Source organism: Podarcis pityusensis (genome assembly GCF_964106645.2).
Source record: "Podarcis pityusensis genome assembly, chromosome: 3".
Taxonomy (NCBI): Eukaryota; Metazoa; Chordata; class Lepidosauria; order Squamata; family Lacertidae; genus Podarcis; species Podarcis pityusensis.
Window position 1 is genome coordinate 24,342,872 of NC_138026.1, and position 23,394 is coordinate 24,366,265.

General features: G+C 44.2%; 2 long non-coding RNA genes across 2 annotated transcripts; one reads left to right on the forward strand and one right to left on the reverse strand.

The window, feature by feature from the left end:
• Positions 1-1,121: 1,121 nt before the first annotated feature.
• LOC308473662 lies at positions 1,122-21,583 on the reverse strand. Its single transcript, XR_013984160.1, has 4 exons — positions 21,489-21,583; positions 3,819-3,956; positions 2,859-2,977; positions 1,122-1,872 (listed from the first exon to the last, which is right to left on the reverse strand). It is a non-coding gene; the product is annotated as an uncharacterized lncRNA (long non-coding RNA).
• LOC308473738 lies at positions 7,289-14,031 on the forward strand. The gene is made up of 2 exons (XR_013984268.1): positions 7,289-7,347; positions 12,986-14,031. It is a non-coding gene; the product is annotated as an uncharacterized lncRNA (long non-coding RNA).
• Positions 21,584-23,394: the final 1,811 nt, after the last annotated feature.

Consider the following 23,394-nt stretch of genomic DNA (forward strand, 5'->3'; position numbering starts at 1 on the left):
GGGGGGTAGTGCCTCTGGTGGGGGCAATGGTGTAGCATGGGGGCACAGGGACGGTTGCCCTGGGTGCAAAATTGTTAGGGGGCACAAAATTTCAGCACCTGGTGCTGCCTCAATAAAGTTGGGTGCTTCTGTTGTTGGGCTCTGTTGAAAGTGACTTCTCCATACGAACCAGGAAGTGACCTCTCCAGAGAACAGAACAACTCTTCTTTTCTTATCTCTGTGGCTCTGATCTCCTGAATGACATGGACACCGTTAGGCAGTTGAATGTGCATGCTTACATCGTCCATTTCCCTCCTTTCCACCTCCCCTCCATGCAGCCCTGGGCACTGGCAACCCATGCTACACCACTGGCTGGGGAAAATGCAGTGTTCCTTCTGGGGTAGTTTATCTGCCTTTGCTCCCCACCTTGCACTCAGCTCTCACCTGTGACTTCTAGAAGCTGCCAGCATATGACAGCAGCCACACCTTGGGAATGGCTTTGATGGGTTGACTAAACCAGGTGAGGGTAGCTGATGGGTCTCAAACCATCGGTGAGTTAGGGACTTCCCCTGCATGTGAAGACAGGCTCTGGCAGATTGAGCAGATGTGACCATAGTGATGCTTGTGATGCATAGTCCAAGGCAACCCCACTTTTAAGTCTGAAATGGGCAATGGTGGTGTATGCCAACTGAGAAGAGGAGGATCAAATGATCCTCAAGCTTCCAGGCTTCTCAGAGCTTTTGAAAAACCCGTTACATCAGGAAACATGAATATGTATTCCTAATTGCAGAGTCAAGGTGGGTCTAATGGCTGGCCAATAGAGGAGTATCTTGTAAACCCAGATTTCAAGCTTGGTTCTCCACAGCATAGTCTTGGGACTCTGCCTACTGAATTAAACAAAAGATTGCTCAGGACTGGATTTTGACTGAAACTCAGGGTGTTCAAGGCAAGTTTAGGAAGGGATAATTTAAAATCATGTTGTGGCACCTTTCCCAGAGCTATCTTGTAAGTTCAACAGCGAGGGACATTGAAAATGTTCATTTCAAGATAACAGCTTGTGTCTTTTGAGAGCTTCGCTGGATGAAATAGCCATCAGTGCTTTCTGATCATGCAAATATGAGTACCAGTCACTGGAGGCAAAGTTCTTAAATGATGACTTTATTGTTCAATAATTCCCATCCCAGTTTTCTTAGCTACAGAGGCCCAAAGCATGAGAGTCATTGCAAACCAGCAGCATTGCAGACTTGTGTTTTCCATGTTTCATGACTCCTTGAGATACGGTAATTCATTTGGGATTTAGACAGCAGGCAGGAGAATAATAGCTTTAGCTTTTCATTTAATGGGCTTCTTTTCCTTTTCATCATATCCAATGTCAGTAAAATTACATTCGTAGGAGCACATTTACATCAAACATGACTCACTATTTTTAATTAGAAATACTGGCAGAAAATGATTGGGAACATGTCTTCTGGTAACGTTCATTTCACAAAGTACATTTCAATTGCTGCCTTTTTCTTTCTTTCTTTTAGGTCACCCCAGTCAACTGCAAAGTCTCCTGTTGGAAATAGTCCTTTTGGTTTCCCACATGTTCAGGACCAGAGAGAAAGGCAAGACAGCAACGCCTCATCCGTTAGCCTGGCTAGGACCATCTGCTCCTCCCTCCCAAGAACAGTCATCATTGGCAGCCTTTACACCTGGCTTCCTCAGAGGCCCCTTTCAGTTGGCATCAGAAGATCAGGCAACACATCAAGGAATCCTCCACTGGTCTGTCTACGGCCAATGGCTCTTTGGCGCTTTGTTGGTGGTTGAAGAAAGCAGTGCAGATCTGAGTTGGATGTGACTTTTATCAGCCTCCTGTAGGGCCTTGGAGGTAGTGTGGCCATGTATATAATACTGAAAAAGAGGAAACGCTTCACACACCCAGAAAGGACACAGATTTCCATAAAATGTGCACACACTAATTTGTATGTATAGATGCAAATTCAGGAAGGATGACACTCAGTTGGTTAGAACATGGTGCTTATAACACAAATGTTGCAGGTTTGATCCCCATATGGGACAGCTACATATCCCTGAATTACGGGGGGGGGGGGGGGGTTGGACATAGGTGATCCTCAAGATCCCTTCCAACTCTATGATATGTATTGTATTTCTATTTGAATTAAGTGTATACTCAATTCAAATAGAAATACAATACATATCATCATACTGGGGAAGACAATGATGACCTGTATGCCTGCTCAGTCTGCAATCTAGGCGTTGTTCACCATTCATGGGCAACTTTAAGGCCCCTCTTGCTGTCTCCCTTATCTTTAGGTAGACTTGGATGGGACAGACCTTCAAACAGAGGGGTCTCCTCCATAAAGTTGGTCATAGTAAAGGTAAAGGTAGCCCTGACCGTTGGGTTCAGTCGCGGAAGACTCTGGGGTTGCGGCGCTCATCTCGCTCTATAGGCCGAAGGAGCCGGCGTTTGTCCGCAGACAGCTTCCGGGTCATGTGGCCAGCATGACTAAGCCACTTCTGGCGAATCAGAGCAGCGCATGGAAACGCCGTTTACCTTCCCGCCAGAGCGGTACCTATTTATTTACTTGCATTTTGACGTGCTTTTGAACTGCTAGGTTGGCAGGAGCAGGGACCGAACAACGGGAGCTCACCCCGCCGCGGGGATTTGAACCACCGACCTTCTGATCGGCAAGCCCTAGGCTCAGTGGTTTACACCACAGCACCACCCGCGTCCCTAAAGTTGGTCATATGGCCACCTTATTTTAAAGTCAAAAAGTGGGGTAAATATTCTAAAAATAAATAATGTATGCATGCATCCCTTTTGGGGCTTATGATCTTTCCAATTGTATGATTCCATGAATCTTAACTATTGTCACCTGGTAAATGCAGGCTTTCGTAGATGTAAAGGACAGGGCAAAATGACAAATGGATTGAACCAGGAAGATGAATGCTTTGGCTGCAATATATTTGATGTGGAGTGGCACGGTACACAGGCCTGCAAAGGGAGAAAGCAATATGCTACATTAGTCAAAGCAGGATATAATGAAGACTATCAGCCTACAGGCTGGTAAGTAAAGGACAGGTATTGAACATGATGAAGGGTAAAAGACAGCAGAATTGGGCTACGTCCTAGATGTGTGAGTTATGGGCATGGGAAATGTCAAAATAACCTTGAGTCTGTGAGAATGATTGCCGCAGAGGATGTCAATGGCATCAACAGATTTGTCAGAGGAAATTATGGAAATAAATTAAGATTGATGCAGGTATCAAATAAGCCATCAAGCCCCCACTGTATTTAGTGTAAGAAATGACAGGAGCTAAATGAACGTTGTAGAAAGGTTTCTGAGGAGCTAGTGGCTCCAACAAATTCCAAGAAACTCTGCAAAAATCGGGAAAAATATTACAGCAATTAAAATTGCACAAGTCAATTTTTTTCATTATAACCTTAGAATAAATGAGGCTTATATTCCTAAATGTAGTGACAAAGAGCTATATATAGGCGAGGAGTATTAATTATACATCTCTTGGTTGGGGAGTAATAAATCTCAGTTGAGTTAATGTCATTAATTAACACAATTTGATAGTGGACGATATTGAGTTGTGCTGAAACCCTAGGAAAGGCCTTTAAATATTCTTTGTGATTCTGCGTTTGCCTCTTTCAGTGCTCGCTTTACCTTCAAATTGGGAAGCTTGTTGATTCATTTTAGTGTGGGGAAACTTTCAGAATCACAAGCAGCTGAGAGCATTTACCAGAGGAATAGAATATATTTAACATTCTGCTATTGCGTACTGTATTCTATAATACTAGGGAGTGCCTCCCTGTTTGCTCCACTTACCAACTCCATGGAGAAAGAAAAGGAAGAGAAGTCCCTGGCGGGTCATGGTGGCACCTCTTCCTTCTCTTGAGGTGACCCATAGAGAAAAAGTCAATGAGTGACCATTAGTCATGATAGCCATTTGCAGGCCTCCAGTTGCTGGAGAAAAATAATAGGAGAGGATTATTGCCTCCATGCCTTGCTTTTGGGCTTCCAAGAGGCATGTGGTCAGATACCGTGGGAAACAGAATGTTGGACTTGGGACCCGTTGTCTGATCCGAGACAGCTCTTCCGGTGGTCTCACTTTCTAGGAAAACTAATTTAATGTAGATGAAGTATTTCCCAGCTGGCCCAGGTGTCATAGATAGTTCTGTTCAGTGGTGGCTGGTGCCCATTGGCATACCCTCCAACATTTCTCCGATGGAAATGGGGACATCCTATTCAATAATAATAATAATAATAATAATAATAATTTTATTATTTATATTCCATCTGGGCAGCTTCCAACTTATATAAAAACATAATAAAACATTATTATTATTATTATTTTTAATAAACTTCATTTTGTAGGACTGCCAGTCTTCTGAAAGTTGTATAGTTACTTATCTCCTTGGCTTGGGGTTGCATAACACCATACCCTCCAACATTTCTCTTCTTAAGAGACTTCCTAAGGAAAAGTGGGACATTCTGGAATCAAATCAGAAACCAAGACAGGATTTCCCCAGGAAAATAGGGACACGTGTTAGGATTTTTATCCACCCAAGCTTGCTCAGCAAATAGCACTATGTTGTTTATATCATGTGAGTGCCTGAGAGCATGAGACAGGAAGTCTCAGGACTGTTGGAGTATTGCTGGTGAGTTTAGTTTCACTTCTGTGTGTTAGGCTGTTCTGTACTGATGCTGAGAGAGCACAGTCATGCTGGTGTATTCTTTGTATATAGACTGTTAATAAAGTATATATATATATATATATATATATATATATATATATATATAAAGACTGTTAATAAAGGGATGCAGGTGGCGCTGTGGGTTAAACCACAGAGCCTGGGACTTGCCGATCAGAAGTTCAAATCCCCGTGATGGGGTGAGCTCCCGTTGCACGGTCCCTGCTCCTGCCAACCTAGCAGTTCGAAAGCACGTCAAAGTGCAAGTAGATAAATAGGTACCGCTCCGGCGAGAAGGTAAATGGCATTTCCATGCGCTGCTCTGGTTCACCAGAAGCGGCTCCGTCATGCTGGCCACATGACCCGGAAGCTGTACGCCGGCTCCCTCGGCCAATAAAGCGAGATGAGCATCACAACCCCAGAGTCGACCACGACTGGACCGAATTGTAAGGGGTCCCTTTACCTTTTAAAAGTAGTTTTAGAGATACTGATTAACTCTTCTTCTGCTATGAGATGCGAGGAGATGAGTGTGCTCCCCTCAGGAGGGAGGGATCTCTTATCACCGGTCTCTCTGGACTGAGGAAGATTTACAGCCAGAGGGTGGCCACTGGAAAGATGCCCCGGTGTCTTGGGGGGAAGGTGGTGGCCTTCCCGGGTGTTTTTCCAACAACTTGGAGGGTGTGCATTGGGATTGGTAGGGCAGAATTCAATGAGATCAACAGTAGGTAATGACAGAACCAATGGCAGGCACTTCCTGCACCCTTCACCCCCTGACTTACTATATGTAAGAAGGCTGGCAAGTAGGGCACTAGCTGAGGGCAGGCTGAGGTTGGTGGGTCAGTGAACCACCCGCCACTGGTTCCGTTCAGGAGGGTGCCTAAAGTGCAGCGATAGGAATCCCCCTCCCTCCCTCTCCTCGGTTGTTCAGCACAACTTCCATTACTGATTCCGAGATACTGCTCTGAAGTTTGGAGAAAAGGCCACAGGGCGTTTAAAGATACTGACACTCTTCAGATTTTATGATCCAATCTATTATTATATAAAAAGATAGTTTGTTCAGCTTTGTCTCCAATACTTCGCTGTGTCCTGGAGCAGGATATAATTCAGTTGTGGGAAATGTCCTTATGATTCACTGACTGTTACTTTGCTCTGCACATATCTCGATAATTGCCATCTTCTGACCACACAGCTTTAGACAGAAAATATATCCTGTGCATTCATATTTCATCCACTGGAAGGCTGCAAGGGTTTCCCAGGCCTCGTTTCTCCCCCCCCCCCCTTTGTGAAGAAAAAGAATACATGTCCTGATTAATTTTAATCTATCTGAAGCCTTTTGGTTAGTAATTCTAATATCAATCAGAGTGCAATTACCATCAGTTGAGAGTGCTAATATTGATCAAGCCATAACTTGTATCATCAAAAGTTTTCTTTATTTCAAATGGCAAGCATGAAAAGCCACTGCCTTATAGTCGATGTAAGCCATGTCGCTCCATTGTGGTTCGGAGATCAATGCTTTGTGCTCTTTGAACACATTTTAGACCACTGACTGAAAAGCCAGTCTAGACAAATTCTCCTTCAGATCAACAATCACCACCAACATTGCAATTCCTATTAAACCCTGCCAGATGGGAAGGGTATAAATATTATTATTATTATTACAGTGGACGCTCGGGTTGCGAACATAATCTGTGCGGGATACAGGTTGCAACCCACAGCATTCGCAACCTGCAGCGGCGTGTCTGCACATGCACGGGTTGCAATTCGGTGCTTCTGCGCATGTGCAAAGCGTAAGTAACCCGTTCCGGTACTTCCGGGTTTCGGCAGGTAGGTAACCCAACAAAACACAACCTGAAGCGTCTGTAACCCGAGGTATGACTGTATTATTATTATTATTATTATTTATTATTTAGAAAATTACCTCTCAATTCTCCACCCACCAATGCTAGTCATGGTTCTACACTAAATGCCAGTGTTTCCTAATTATAGCTCTGATCTGACTGGTATGGTCTTTGGCTGATTGACACCCGATGCCCTTTTAAAATGTCTTGCGGAAGCAGGGAATGTTGCGGTTGTTTTTGTTTTTCTTATGTATTTTCTTTTTTTCTTATTTATTGTGTTGTTATGTTGTGAATCACCCTGAGATCTATGGGTATAGAGCAGTGTACAAATTTAATTAACAAACAAACAAATATGAAAAGTAAAGGGGAGCCACCATTTTATTGTTTTTTGTTTTCGTTTTGTATTTGCTGGTATTGTAATTATTTGTGTGTTTTAAACAGATTTTATATGTGTATATAGTTCTAATTCTCTTGATGTTTAATTATTTTTTTAATGATGCTTTTTTCTATGTTTTTAATGATTCTTGTTTTTAATCTGTAAGCCGGCTTGAGTCATGTCAGAGAAAAAGGTAGAATATAAAATCATCATCATCATCAACAACAACTTGTGTGCGCTATATCAGGTTTAGATGGTTGATATTTTGTCAGCATACATCGTGTTTGTATTCTTTTGGTTTGGTTATAAGTAAAAATATATTGCTTGTTTTTCATTGTTACTAGATTCCATCAAAAAATTATATACCATCATGCCAAGAAGGGTTGCCTGCAAACGTATGTGGACTTTGGACAGAGAAAGGTTCCCCAGTGAAATTCATAGATTTTCTGGTGTGTGAATTTGAGTTCTCAGAATAAATTTGCTCCAACCTGCTTAAGGCACAATACCGTCTACTTAGATGGGAGAGACATGACATGTAAAGGTAACTGAGCAACACAGTCATGGTGTTCTTTAATGCTGACTCCTGCCCAAAGTAACACATTGCTCTCTTAGCTTCCTTCCACCTTGGCTCTTGCCCCAAACAGCTTTCAAGCCAAGGTCAGAGCCGTAGTTCAGCATCACATTCCCAGGGGCACCACGCCATAGGAGAGAGCCTAGTTATCTGAGCTTCATGATTAATGAGCATTGTAAAGGCTGACAGGAGGGGTGGTAGGAGGTTGGATGTGGCTTAATTAACTCTGACATTACCTGTAGAAATGCATGCGGATGGAAGCAATGCTTGAAAATTACCACTTGGATTATGGGTTTGGATTGGGCCTGTGTGCTGTGCTGGTTAGGATAGCTGATCGCCAAGGCTGGGATGTGGGCAGAAGTTTGAGATGTCCTTAGAGACCAGAACCAAATGCTGGGCAACAAAGCTAGAGTAAATCAAAACCAAAGGACAAGACACAGGAGGATGAATTGAGGAACAAACCAGATTTTATGACTTAAAAACCAGGACAGAAGGAGCAAACTGTAAGGCAGGATTGTTATGTACTGAAGTTCTCACCCTGGGCCAGCAGGGGGATACTGTAGATAGTTCAGGTCCGCATAGGCAAATAAGGGATCGAAAGTGACGTTCAGTGATTGGATAGTTACAGAAAATGGTTACTGTTGCGTTCTAGTGGAGCTCTATATAAGCAGGCTGGCTGAACCCTTCAGTTCAGTTCTGTTCTGGCCTGTGAATAAACAAGAGCTGTTTGAAGAATCGCTGTGTCGTCTGATATGTTCACCCACAACTTAACAAGGATCATGAAGCAAGCTGGAAATCAGGACCAAAGAACAAAGGCTACATCAGGGGTGAAGATTACCTCCAGTCCATGGGCCTAATTTGGACCATCAGGCAATTTTGGCCAAATCATGCAGGCATGCTATATATGACCTGTAAAAAAAAGTACAATGGTGGCTGGACTGGGCCAAAAAGAGTCTTCTGAAGCACTGCTGATTGGCTGTTTGTCAGCACTTCATGTGCAGTGCTTCTGAAGCCCCTTAGATCAGTTGATTGGTGGTGTTTCAGAACTGATAGGCTTCCGAAGCGCCGATGATCAGCTGCCTAGCAGGACTTCAAAGCACTCTGCAAAGAACCTTGTGCTGTGCTTTGAAGTCCCACTCACCAGCTGATTGCCAGCACTCCACCTGATGGTGAAATCAGGTAATGGACTGGTTAGTGGTCAGATCCACTTCCCCACCCCTGGGCTATTCAGTAAAGAAGACCTTGTTGTTCAAGCAAGACATAGCTGAAATAGGAAGCCCTCTTTTACTCTGTCCTGTCCAAGTGGATCCAAAGATCAGCATGGGTGGGTGGTGTCTGGCTGGGCGTTGCAGTTACTCCGGCCAATAGTCCCAAAATGATTTGGATATAACAAAAAGAGGGCAACAGAAGAAGTGTAGAACCATTAAAACTATTAAGAGTGTGGAGCCATTAAGTGTAGAGTCAGACCAATTCACCATGTCACAATGAGTCTCCATGCCTACTGCCAGAAGATCCTGTAGGTGGGTGGCATTTTCCATGCTACAACCTCCACAAGGAGCAATTGCCGCATTAGGCAGCCAAATAGTGGCTGCCAACTTTAGAATATGTGCTGCAAGGGTTAGATTGCTTGTGACCTGATTGTTTCTGGATCCTCTCCCATTTACCTTTCTGTGATTTCCGCCATCTGCCATTACAATATAAGAAAATCACTTTTTCTTGCATTAAGTTCAAGACTGGTTATATCATCCGTTACTTCTCATAAACCACTGGAGAATGCCCTGCAAGACTCAGCTGTCAGAGGGAATCGGGCCCTAAAATGATAATCAGTTAATTACTGCCAAAATGAAACCGTTCCTATTCCCTTTGGGTGCTTTTTGATCGATTCACCAGTCACTTTTCAAAACATATGCAAAAAAAGAGAGAAAAGCGCCAGGAGAAAATAGAAACAATTCCCTTATGCCTTCTGATAAACTTGCCTCTGCCACCCGCAAAATCCATGCCAAATTCGCTTGGAAGGCTAAGGGGAAATGGGAATAAGCTGCTGATTTTTGTTTGTGCGCACAGCTACTGCAGTTGCTTAATTAAGTCAGGCGGTGGAGGGCAAAGTTCAACTTTGTTCTTTTCTCTTTTCCTATTCCAGACTTTTTCTGGGATACGTTGCGTTTTTATTTAGGATGCCATTGGGAAAAGCTGTTGCACAGCCACAACGATACCCAGTGTAATGAAAGGCAGAGTGACCCTTCTTTGTTATAGCCATGAAGATTTTGAAAACCATTCTGGCAATATTAAATTATTGCATTTGTAGCCAGCGTATCTTCTGTGAGGGAACTCAAGGTGGTCGGCAGGCAGCCTTCCACCCAGGCACTGAAGAGACCCAGACCTCCTTGACCACAGCAAGGTTGACGCATCATGCGCCTTCAGATGATGTCCTGGGAATAAGCAATCTTCACCTTGAAGTTCTTGAGCACATGATGTTGAAGGTCAGAATATATCAAGCTGTGGCACTTGTTTATGTGCAGAGCAGGACTGCAACCCAAGCCCTCTTTCCCCGCCAGTGGGGCTGCACAAAGTGATGTGCCTGTTAGGAGCTCGTCCTACACTCAAATAGGACCCTGGTAGAGACACATGCCCAACTGACATGTTCCCTCCTGGTCGATCGTTCGGGAGCTTCAAAACCTTTTTTCTGCCCGAACATCACAGCGACTGATGCCAACAGACATCGGCACACTTAGGGATCTGCAGAGTCTTCGCAGCTTGTGTGACAGACCTCAGCAACTCAGCATTTTGGCTAATCTACTTTATTTACATATAAACACACACGGAGCACTGCAACATGGCTCCCTTTCTCTCTAGCATCAGACAGCAAAGAGAAAGGACAATAGTGCCACTTCACGGAACACAGTAACACAAACATCCTGTCTCCGTCACTTCCCACACTTTGTGGAGTCAAAACATACACCGTCATGTGATAGACAAAAATCCCATGACTGCAATCACGGAGCAGGAATTCTAACAGTGCCCACTGCCACATGTACAGCCCTGCCACATCCAGCAGCCTGGAGCTGGTGCAGCAATTGGGCCCAGATCAAGCCCCATGCCATAACATGACAGTAGTGAAAGTGCTATGGAATCCGATAGATTCTAGGCTAGCTCAGCCAATCCCTGCCCTCAGAATGCCCCATTTCAGAGTCTTCCACTGGCTGCTGTGGAGATCCCTCAACATGCATATGCCAGCTTAGCCATGGGAGAGCTGGGTGGAGGGAAGCTTCTGCCCAGCCTGGTTTAGGAGGTTTCGATTGCTCCTGTTACCTATTTAGTAGATGAAGTTGATTAGTGGTACATAGAAGACCAGACCCTCCAAGTGTCCCTATTTTCCAGGGACAGTCCCGGATTTACAGAAGCTGTCCCAGTTTCTGATTTGATCCTAGAATATCCTGCTTTTCTTAGAACAGCCCTATTTTCATCAGAGAAATGTTGGAGGGTATGGAGTTACGCAACCCCTGAGCCAAAGAGAGAAGTATACAAACTTTAGAAGACATCTGAAGGTAGCCCTGTATAGGGAAGGTTTTTAATGTTTAATATTTTGTTATGTTTTTATCTTTGTTGAAAGCTGCCCAGAGTGGCTGGGGCAACCCAGACAGATGGGCAGGGTAATAATAATAATAATAATAATAGAATAGGATGTCCCTATTTTCAAGGGAGAATTGTTGGAAGCTATGGAGGACTGCTTCAGTGGCTGGATGAGAGATGGGAAGGCCTGGAAAAAAGCCGGAAAAATGGGGTCTCCCCCCTCATGGCTTCAAAATTTCCGGAATTTTTACATCTCTAGGCATATGTGAAGTGGTTCTCAAGCACTAGAATGATTTTTGCTTTGTGTTTTGGCACTCAAAGTTCCTTTCCATATAACCTTCATAAAATAAAAGTTTTGGTCACGTTCCTTTTTTCAGCTGTGCTCAGGGTGGACAGAAACGGTATTTCTACGTCCTATATCAAATTTCACCCTCAAGATAAGCATAATGGCTGGGCTACAGTACAAATGCCAATTCATTCACCACAGTGCTGATAAGGGCTGCAAGCTTTGCTGCTATTGACTAGCTTTCCAAGTTCTCTCATTTGTGGAATATCTTGAGATGGCAAAAACGTTCGGTAGAGATCTAAGGATCATTGCAGTAACAGGGCTCTTCATTAAGAGAATGTGTCACAAGAGTTCCCTTTCTGTGTGAGCGGAATAAAAAACGGGTTATTCCTTTGTTACCAGACAGAAAATAATGGTTTGGCATTTGCTTTAGATGTCCCCAGCAAGCTTCTATCTACCATATCTATCTATCTATCTATCTATCTATCTATCTATCTATCTATCTATCATCTATCTCTTCATAAACAGATATAAAACACCTGCAGGAATGGCCTTTGATGGTTTTTAGGTGGATTTCACTTTCTCATTTGAAGTCTAGGAAGCTACTCTTGCTTTCTTAATTTTAAAGCAGTGTGTTTTGAAATGAACATATATTGATTGTTCCATTTTCTAATTCTTATTTCTTGAGGGGTCTGGAATTTCCAGGGGCCTCTCGGCTTCCCTTTGCGAGTGCCAGTTCTCCCATTGAGATGGGATGCTGGTTTCATTGATCCTCTCATTTTTCATAACAAGCCACTATTAAACACATTCTGGGAGGCTGCCCTTAACTGTTTGTAGCTGAGAAATGGAACAGGACAAATACAGTGGTACCTCGGGTTAAGTACTTAATTCGTTCCGGAGGTCCGTACTTAACCTGAAACTGTTCTTAACCTGAAGCACCACTTTAGCTAATGGGGCCTCCTGCTGCCACCGTGCCGCCGGAGCACGATTTCTGTTCTCACCCTGAAGCAAAGTTCTTAACCTGAAGCACTATTTCTGGCTTAGCGGAGTCTGTAACCTGAAGCATATGTAACCTGAAGCGTATGTAACCCGAGGTACCACTGTACTAGGAATTTGCTTTTATCATGGAACTAATGAAAACAATGAACACGAAGATGGGAGAGGAGGGGCCTTGTAGCAGAGGGACCACAGCAGACCCAATCCAGCACCCAGGTCACCTGCACACTATGAGAGATGCATTGCATTACTACTGATAGACTTTGGGGGGGGGGGAAATGTCATTGGATGTACGGTTATTACCAGGTATGTTGAATTCTGCTCCATCACTCTCGTCTGTATGATATCCTGTGGTCAGCAGTCAAAATGAAGCAGGTATCTGAAGTTAGTGAAACTCAGGAACTGATATGATCATAGCATTAAATGGCTGTAGGCTGGATAGTGGAAGCAAAGGATGTAGGCTTTGATCTTCTGGAACACTCGGGGGTTGCCTTCTTCCCCTTTTCCAATGTGATGAAAGCTCAACTTCTGCTAAGAGATCCAGTCCAATTTACTGAGCGCTAAGATGATAAATGGCTTCACCGAAAACCAGTTTGACTAGGTGAGTTTTGAAACTGTTTTTTCATGGTTTTAAAAAAGTTGATAAAAGCTTATTATCTTTCAGAAGTAACAGAGGAAGAAGAAAATCTCCCAAAGTGAAAATTGTGATGCACAGTTCCTCTAAAGAAAAATAAAATATAAGAGCCTTACGTGTTCATCAAGTGTTAGTCAAACTCATCCATTTATTAACATTTATCAGTTTCTGAACACTCTAAAAATAACAAAGCGAAATGATTTACGATAGGTATACTGCTCGGCCATTACCTTGATCCAGAGACAGTTATGCATGAACAGATCTAACAAATTTTTCCGCATGGGGTGAGATCACTGGGAGAGGAACGGGAGTGCGGAGGGAGTGGACCGCCTCCGGCACCACTATTCAGGTAGGAGGACATGCGCTGCACACCCCGCGCACGCCAGGCGCCATACCCCCACAGGCAGCGCACCACGGCCCCAGAACACGCACCACGCCATGTGATGCACACCATGCCCCCCCCCGAAATGTGCACCACGCCCATGGGGGCCACCAGCCACACCCCCACCTGCTCTCCGCCCCTGGTAGTGGAGCATGCAGCTTCACCACTGGGTGAGATCCTGCATTCTCACATAACCTGGTCATGATGCACAACCATATGTGTTAAGGCTTCTCCACATGACAACATGTTTAGTTAGCACTCATCCTGAGTTACTTGTGCAAAGCTTAAACGCTAGTTGCCCAGTCTTTAGTGAGCTTTCGTTCTGATTTTATAAGGCAATGAGCACTCATCCAGATTTGCTACTGGAGTGTTTAAACGTCTTCCCATGAATCATTTCTCCATTCCATGCTTTTGGGTGCTTTTCTCTGTCGGTTTCTTAACTACACAAAGTCCATTTTGTTTTTGTTCTTAAAGCAGATTTGCTATGTTAGGACAACTGAGACTACGTTCACATGGCAGTTTATTTTCTTTTCACAGCTTTCCTCTAAGGCTGGATCAAGACACATAAAAAGTGTTTCAGGAAAACACACTGTAAACTTCATTATGGGAAATCACGTTGGTGAAAGACGGGACTCCACAGCGCCATCTGTTGCCGTGGTGTTATAATGCATATAAAACACTTTTTCTTTGCTAATGTAGCCAAGTCCTAAGTGTTCTGCATTATATTTGAGCTTTTGCACAGCTTAAAATACACTTATGGAACTATAGTGCAAGCTGTGTGCTCATTTCCATGTTTTTTGCTTCCAGGGCAAGGTGGGTGGGTAAAGGTAAAGGGACCCCTGACCATTAGGTCCAGTCGTGACTGACTCTGGGGTTGCGGCACTCATCTCACTTTATTGGCCGAGGGAGCTGGCGTACAGCTTCTGGGTCATGTGGCCAGCATGACTAAGCCTCTTCTGGCGAACCAGAGCATCACACAGAAACGCCATTTACCTTCCTGCCGGAGTGGTACCTACAGTGGTGCCCCGCAAGACGAATGCCTCTTAAGATGAAAAACTTGCAAGATGAAAGAGTTTTTCGTTTTTTGAGTTGCTTCACGAGACAAATTTCCCTATGGGCTTGCTTCGCAAGACGGAAACGTCTTGCAAGTTTGTTTCCTTTTTCTTAAAACCGTTACAGTAATACAGGGTGCATTGCTTGAAGAGGTGCAGTTGCGACTTGACTTCGGGGAGCAACTCATAGCACGCGGTGTGGTAGCCTTTTTTGAGGTTTTTGAAGATTTTTTTGAAAAAATTGAAACCGTGCTTCGCAAGACAAAAAAACTCGCAAGACGAAAAAACTCGTGGAACGAATTAATTTCGTCTTGCGAGGCACCACTGTATTTATCTTTGCAAATAATATGAAAATGAGAGCAGGGGTGTAGCATGGGAGGGGACAGGAGCAGTTGCCCCTGACGGAAAATTGGTAGGGGGCGCAAAATTTTGACACTCAGTGTTGCCTCAATACAGCTGTTCCCTTCCGTCACTGGGCTCCATTAAAAATCGATTCTCCATACGAACCAGGAAGCGACCTCTCCAGACAATGGAACGACTCTTCTTATCTCTGTGACTGCAATCTTCTGGGTGATGTGGACACCATTACGCAGTTGAATGTATGTATACTCCATCCATTTCTCTCCCTCCCAACCCCTCCATGCAGACCTGGGTGCTGGCAACCCCTGGTATGCCACTGAATGAGAGCTGAACTTGTGCTATATTCCACTATCATTCCAGAAGTGAATCAAATATAATGTGGGAGGTAACATCATGAAAATGGAATAAACTGTTAAGTGAATGCAGCCAGTGTGTTTTAACCCACTTCAACCGTACAACCCAAAAGTTCTGGTGTGTGTCTGAATCCCTCCTGAGAACTAGTGACAGTCTTAGCATCATAGAATGGCCTTTGTAAAGTGCCCTGGTCTTTTGTTGGCATTGGCACACCTCCTTTTCCATTTTAGAGCGGTGATGAAGCTGGGACAGCGCCTACAAATGGAGGAAAAGCATTTGCACAACATTGCCCAAATGGTTGGGAGTGTTCCTTTCCTCCGAGGGTGGCTGTGCATCTGATTTTACATGGAGAAGTCCTCTATTTGCAGCTGTGCTTTCTTCGTTTCTTGTTCTTAAATTCCATCCTTCCACATGCTGGAACCCAGAGCAGCTAACAGCCGTAGCCACAAAGCACAAGACCAGGATCACAAGACTTTAATTCAAGTTATCCACAGATCAGAAGCAATCTTTAAAAGCACAATTCAGCAGGAAATAAGCTCTCTTGTTTAAAATGTGCAGCAAAGTTCCAAGAGCCTGGTATTTGAAAGGCTGCCCAGCTGAGGTGCTGAGGCTTAAAGATAAAGAGCCACATGGAGAGAGAGCAGAGACCTTGCACTACACTGTGCGCACCTGGGAAACAAACAGAGAGGGCATCCAGTCATAGCCTTTCCCACTATGGCGAGAGACACACTGTGTTTCTATTTAAAATTATAGAAATTGTTTTTTTTATTTGCTCACACACATATAAATCAGCACAGGCAGATTTTATTTTTAATTTTTTAAAATAAATTTATTTATTTGGTTTTTCAAATTAAAGTTTTACAATCACATATCCAATATACATCATAAAAACAAGATGCCAAAGAATCTCCTGGACTTCCCTCCTCCCCTTTGTGGCTCCTATCGTTAGTCATTTCCTCCTGCATCTTATATAATAATCCAAATCTTTTACAACTCCATTATATCCAAAATTCACCATTAAACTGCAAGTGTTATTCCAATCCTACTAACAGTTTTAACTGTTTGCAATGATTTTTAAGATCAATTATAAATTTTCCCCATTTCTTATTAAGATTTTGGTCTTCCTGATTTCTTTTGCCATTTCGGCATAATCCATCAACTTAATCTGCCATTCTTCTCTGGTTGGGACTTCATCTTCTTTCCATCTCTGGGCCAATGACATCCACGCAGCTGTGGTCGCATGCATAAATAATCTTTTCTGCTCCATTGGGATTTTGGCACAGCATATGCCGATTTTAAGCAAACCTGCGCCTTCTTTAATCCTCTCTCTTTCTTGTGAGGGTGACCATTCTTTCAGCATGAGATCTACTCCTAAAATAGATGCACCTTATGTAAGAGAATGCAGGGACGCGGGTGGCACTGTGGTCTAAACTACAGAACCTAGGGCTTGCCGATGAGAAGGTTGGTGGTTCGAATCCCCGCGACGGGGCGAGCTCCCCTTGCTCAGTCCCTGCTCCTGCCAACCTAGCAGTTTGAAAGCACATCAAAGTGCAAGTAGATAAATAGGTCTGGCAGGAAGGTAAATGGCATTTCTGTGCGCTGCTCTGGTTCGCCAGAAGCGGCTTAGTCATGTTGGCCACATGACCCGGAAGCTGTACGCCGGCTCCCTTGGCCAATAAAGCGAGATGAGCACCGCAACCCCAGAGTCGGTCACGACTGGACCTAATAGTCAGGGGTCCCTTTACCTTTTATGTAAGAGGACAGAATCGAGGCTTTGCTTCAAATTAAATTCGGCCTAGAATCCATTCCCTCCTCCCCAAGAATATGTATGTAAATTTGTTTCTGTTCCTTTCTTTTTTCTCTCCTTCAGCAATTTTTTTCTCCCCTTTTTTTCTAATTTTTTTTTTCTCTCTTCACCTATTCACACAGTGGCCAGCCAGATGTCTCACACTCTCCTTCCTGTGGTTTTCAGCAACTGGCGTTCAAAAGCATATTACCTCTGCCAGTGGAAGTAAGACATAGCCATCAGTGTTAGCAGCCATTGATAGCCTCCAGATACCCTCTCCATTCAGCAGTTATGGGAGGGAGATGCAGGATTGCTCTTACAAACCATGCTGGCACCCCCAGCACTAATGTACCACAAGGCTATATACCTTGGCAGCCCTGTGTTTGGCAGCCATGTGAAAGGGATCCTGTATGTTTAACAACAGGCTCCTCCTACAAAGTAGGAGCCTTGGCCAGTCAGGCACAGGAGACTGAACACAGAAGTGGGGCTTGTTCAAAGAGGGATGGCATCCATTAGTGTACCTAACTAAGGCAGGGAGTGGAGCTCTTAATGCACCACCCAAGTTTTAACTGGCATTAGCCAATAGGGAAGTGTGGGATGTAGGAAGAGGTTCGGTATGGCGCAGTGGTCAGAATTGGGTATGAACTGAGGAGATTGGGATTAAAATCCCCACATAGCCGCGAGACCCTTAAATGCCTCAATTTCCTGGCAGTTCGGAGATTTGAGTACACATGGTAACTGCTTAACAGCACAGATTAAATCGACTCCCCCCCCCTCCTAACTGGATCAGACAGGTGAACATTTCGAGAAAGCCTGGCTGTATATTTGTTTTATTAATCATTCTAGTTTAGAATGAGGTCTCTTCAGAGGATCTGAAGAAGTGTGCATGCACACGAAAGCTCATACCAAGAACAAACTTAGTTGGTCTCTAAGGTGCTACTTGACATTTTTTTAATTTTTTAAAATATGTATTTCTACTGCATCAGACCAACACGGCTACCTACCTCATTCTAGTTTAGTTCAAGAGGAAGGGGATATGTTTGGTTCTAGAAAAATAGCAAGTGTGTCACATTGATTTCCATACTACATCCTGGTTTCACCAAGCAACTTGCTTTCGTACTTAAATGACAAAAATGGTTTATTCTCTTCTTGGAGAGAGAGAATAAATGGAGACACTGTTTGTCCTGGGTGACACAGTGACAAAAGCCCAGAAAACAAGGTGTCAAAGGTACAAAAAAGTGTATTGTTAGATGCTTTTCTTATTTGAAGTGTTGTTAAGTCTAGGATTGGCATAGACCTTTGTTTACAGTTTCATACATCTCTTTGTCTTCCACTCAGATCAAAGGTGGTATTTTTTGATCAGAGAGAGGGGAAAGGTGTCCTTGGTTTTTGATTTATTCTCTGTATGCTACAATCTGTATTTGGCCTTAAATTAAAACTTCACAACTCCCTGTTGTTTTCAAACCCCACCCGAAAGAACTTGGCACTATAAATGGAGCTGAAATTTCACTAGACTGTGTTCTTTCCCAAAATTATGTAGGTTGGAAAGAGGGTTTGCAAATTCACTCTTACTGATTCTGTTCCTGATTCTGTTCTGAATGTCCTTCCTTAGACAATGTACAAAGAGGGCCTCTCAGAGAGGTCAAACTGTGAGTCCTTTGGAAAACATGGCTATGACAGAGCTGTGTTAAGAGTCGGCAAACGCTGCCAGCTCAAAGTGTGAGAGTGTTACTTTTTGTGGCCTTCCACAGAGGTGTGGTATTCCTCCTCCCAACAGAGGAGCAGAAGCCGTGACCTTCCAGATGTTACTGGACTGCAAATCCCATCATCCCTAACCAACACATGAAGAGCCACAGGTTCCCCATCCTTGCAATACGGCCATTAGAGACTTGCTCTGATTTCTGACATTGTCTGATACTAGACTGTCCATTTGCATGGCACCAGCCTTCTTATGGATCTCTCCTCCCAAGGATGTTTGATGGGCCCCCTTCTGTCCCCCTTTTAAAGAAAACCGGTAAACATCATTTTATTCCACCCTCCTCTGGGGCATCCTTAGTTTTTCTTACTGTATCAAGAATATACAAAATCGGTTTGGTTATTTCATTGGCTTTGTTATTGGTTTTTAGCATTGCCGTGTTCACCTCCCCCTGCCTTGCTTACCTTGATTAATGTTATTACTTTTTAATGGGTTTTATTATTGCTCTATGGCATGTTGTTGGCCACCCTAAGGGATCCCTTGGAGCCATATGGAGTGCCATAAATGTCAACAAGCAAGCAAGCCAGCCAATTAATGCTGAAATGGAATGCTCTCTTTCAGCTAATACCAACTCAAGTCCCTGATGTGGGGAGGGCAGTTGCTTATGGAGGAACTGTTTGTATGTTGCAAATTGACACTGGGAATTTCAAGGTGTGTGTGTGTGGCGGCATCCTAGTGTATCTTTGTGTGCCTTGTGTACTGAGGTGCATTACACATCTCACCGTGTCAGCTGAGGGTCGTTCCATTTGCAGGGCAGCTTTTGTATTGCTGCAAAAGTGTCTCCAAGTACAGAGATATTTTTCCCTGGAGGTAATAATGACAACCATTCAGATATATGAGAGAAAGTGAAGAGATGCATGCAGCGACGCCAATGATTTGGAGACCACATTGGTTATAGAATGGTTTGTGCTGGCTTTCATATAGTATATGTGGGGCTACCTTTGAAGGTGACCCGGAAACTGCAACTAATCCAGAATGCGGCAGCTGGACTGGTGACTGGGAGTGGCTGCTGAGACCATATGACACTGGTCCTGAAAGACCTACATTGGCTCCCAGTACATTTCCGAACACAATTCAAAGTGTTGGTACAGACCTTTAAAGCCCTAAATGGCCTTGGCCCAGTATACCTGAAGGAGCATCTCCACTCCCATCGTTCAGCCAGGGGTGAGGTCCAGTGCAGAGGGCCTTCTTGGTAGCGGCGACTGCCCTGTGGAACGCCCTCCCACCAGATTTCAAGGAAATAAACAACTACTGACTTTTAGAAGACATCTAAAGGTAGCCCTGTTTAGGGAAGTTTTTAATGTTTTATCGTGTTTTTAATATTCTGTTGGGAGCTGCCTGGAATGGCTGGGGAAACCCATTCAGCTGGGCAGGGTATAAATAATATATTATTATTATTATTATTATTATTATTATTATTATTATCACTTATTAATTATACACTTTGCATCTAGAAGACACCAAACACTAATCTCTAATTAGAATGGGTGTAGATGGGTGTTAGAGGGATCTTTGCTGAGACCCTGGCTGTTGGCTAAGGCCTTTGGTACTGAGTTAAACTAAATATCAATCTAATATGATTCAAAGCTTTGCTTTACTGTTTTAATTGTGAGAGAGAAATCCAGCTATAGTGTTCAACAAGCACCTGACCTTTATAGCTTCGGATTGATTTAATGCCAGATGATCTGATACTGTACAAATATTAATTTACATCATCTGCACTTTGTGTTTGCTATGATTGCCTAATTTTGGAGAAAAATGAGTTTCGGTCATGCATAGGAAAGAACCGAATTACTAATCTAAATGCTTTGAATAGTCTGAATGAAAAGATGTTTAAAGGGTATGTTGTTGCTGCTGTTAATAAAAATAAATGGCCCTAATACAGAGATGTTCATTCACTGCCATGAGTTCCGGATCGTGTTACATGGGAACATCACCTAACCTCTCTCCCAGTCTGCTCCATTTGGTGTGTGTTTAGGAAATGCATGGATTCGAATTCCCTCTGAAGAGAAAACAGAAAGCACTGTAGGCTGCAGTCCTATGTATATGCAAATCTGAACTACTTCTGAGTTAACTTAACTAGGATTTTGTGATGAGAGTAGCAATTACCCACTTGGACCTTGCATTTATCAGCTGCAGGTCCAAAGCAGGGATTTGCCCAGAGAAAGTCAAACCTGTTTCTGCCCAACTTGCCCTTATAAGATCAGGATTTTTGCCCACCAACCTGATAAAAATCTGAATTAGCGCCCAGATGACTGGAAAGAACCTTTATATGTGGGGAATTGTTATTTAAACGACATCTATTTTTCAGTAAGGAAGCTACGATTGCATCAACAAAAACCTGAACTTGCATCTATATGGATCTTTATTTTGAAAAGGAATTGCAGTTGTGGGAGGAGTGTGAGCAGAGGATCAAATCTGTTGGGAAAGCGCAACTCTGCATTCGAAGCAGGCTGCGGTTTCTTGGTAGAGAAAGGGAAGTTTGCACATGCTCTCCTCTTCAATGACCCTGCAACATTTGTAACAATAAATGAATGATGTATAAGACGGCAATCCTATACGTACTGAACGGAATGGGACACTTCTGAGTAGACATGCTTAGGATTGCTCTGTAAGGCTATTGGGTGTGGGTGTGGAGAACCTCTGTCTCTGGTGCCAAATATCTGGCCCTTGGGACTCTACTTGGCCCCCAATCCCAGACCACATCATTTGTTGACCCTGACCCTCATCCTCCTCAGATGTTTCAAGACATGAGTCTTCAATGCATTCAGTGTAATCACCAAAGTTTGGGTTTTTCGCCCTAAACAATGGAACTTACCTTCCCCCCGAACAATGGAACTTACCTTCAGTTCATGAGGCCAGTCTCATTAGACCTCTGAGAGGAGCATCAGCAAGTTTTGCAATTCTCTATGCCTTCACTGCAGGGCATGCAGGGAATACTAAGCAGGGGGAAAGTCTAAACTTAGAAAGTGACTGGTTTCCTCTCCATGGAGATATGGATCACACATCTAAGTAGGAGGAAGAATGCCATGTTAGGAGATTTAAGCACCAGCTCCTAGAAAGGCTGCTACTGCACTCTGCTGGTCTGTTTCATGTCAGCCAGTAACTCTGCCAGAACAACACTGCCATAGGGACTTTGCTTTTTAATCACAATGAAAGGGCAGTAAATATGGGACCTCTACACAAAGTTGTCCAAAAAGCATCCACACAGTGTGCATATGGTTTGCCTCAGCATGTTAAATCAGGAGCAGCAAGCCTGAGGCCCTCTAGAGGTTCCTACATCACAGCTCCCATAATCCATGCTGAGTTGGCTGAGGATTCAACAGCATACAGATTCCTCACCTCTGTGCCCTTCCCTCAGGCAGGAAGTTCGGGGCAACTTTCCTGTTTGAGGGGAAAGGTTCCCCGCTTCAGATCTCAAGCCGAAAATTCACTTAGCTGCTCTTTGTGTTAATCACATTTGTGTTTCCTACCTCCTTCTGTGTTTCCTGAGGCAGCACGCATGGAATGCACCCACATTCTAGCCTCGCTCTGTGAGATGAGGTGGATCGAAAGATCATGGGAGGCCAAGGAATACCTGGTACATGTGCCAGGCCTTCACGGCATATCTCACTGACAAGGATATCAGCGGCCTGTGGACTTGGACCAGGGATAGCCAAGAAGCCATCTTGTCCCATATATCCCTGTCCAGCAATGGCATTCCTCAGATAAGGCACTGCCAGGGGCACAGGCTGCTAGGGGGCAAGCCTTTTTTTGGGGCCCCTGTGTTTTTGGGGTAGGGGCCGCCCCCCAATGTCCCAAAAGTGCAGAGCTTCCAGTGGCCGGTTCCTTCTCCTCCTCCTCCAGTCCTGGAGAGGAAGGTGGGTTGAAGCAGCCTCTTGCCAGTCATTGAGTTGCATGGTTGCCATGTTTGGCTCCACACTCAGCTCTTCGCGACATCCTAATGTCACATGCGTGGCATCAGGACATCACATGTGCGATGTCGGCCCCCCTAAACTAGGCAGCTGCCCTTAGGTTCACTGGACGGTACTACTCTGTTGCCACTGCTGAAGGGAAGAATCAACAGCAGAGGCAGTTTTAGGGTAGCGGAACTGGTTTTGGTCACACTGGACCCTGCACTGCAGGGGGCGCCACAACAGTGCTGTAGAATGGAGTGTGAGAGGCAAAGGGGTGCCAAATTTTGGCACTGCACTGAGATTTGAATGCCCGAAGTCTGCCATTGTCAACAGACTGTTTGGTCTACTTCTGTATATGGAATGAGGGACACCATCTTGTCCTTTGCCCAGGACACTAAATGTATTGGGTTGGCCATGCCTCACAACCACTCTCTTACACACACAACCTTCTCCACTCCTGCCCTCCATCTCTCTTGAATATAGACACAACATTCTTCCATCTCTCTCTCTCTCTCTCTCTCTCTCTCTCTCACACACACACACACACACACACACACACACAGACACACACACACACACGTTTACCTTCTTCCTCCCAGTGCAACCACATTTCCTATCCTCACACAGCCAATAGCAGTGCAGGGACAGTGATCAGAAGTGCTGGAGGAGTTAACCGGGCTCCCACAGCGATCACAGTGTACAAAGGATTGCTGTCTCTGTGCCATTAGCAGTGCAATCTTGCTGCATTAGAATTGCTGGGTGGGACAGGTTAAAGCAACCACTCTCCAGCAATCTCTTCTCGGGGCAGCAGAGAAGAGGTGGGCTGGGCTGCCTGGCACATGATGGACCTCAA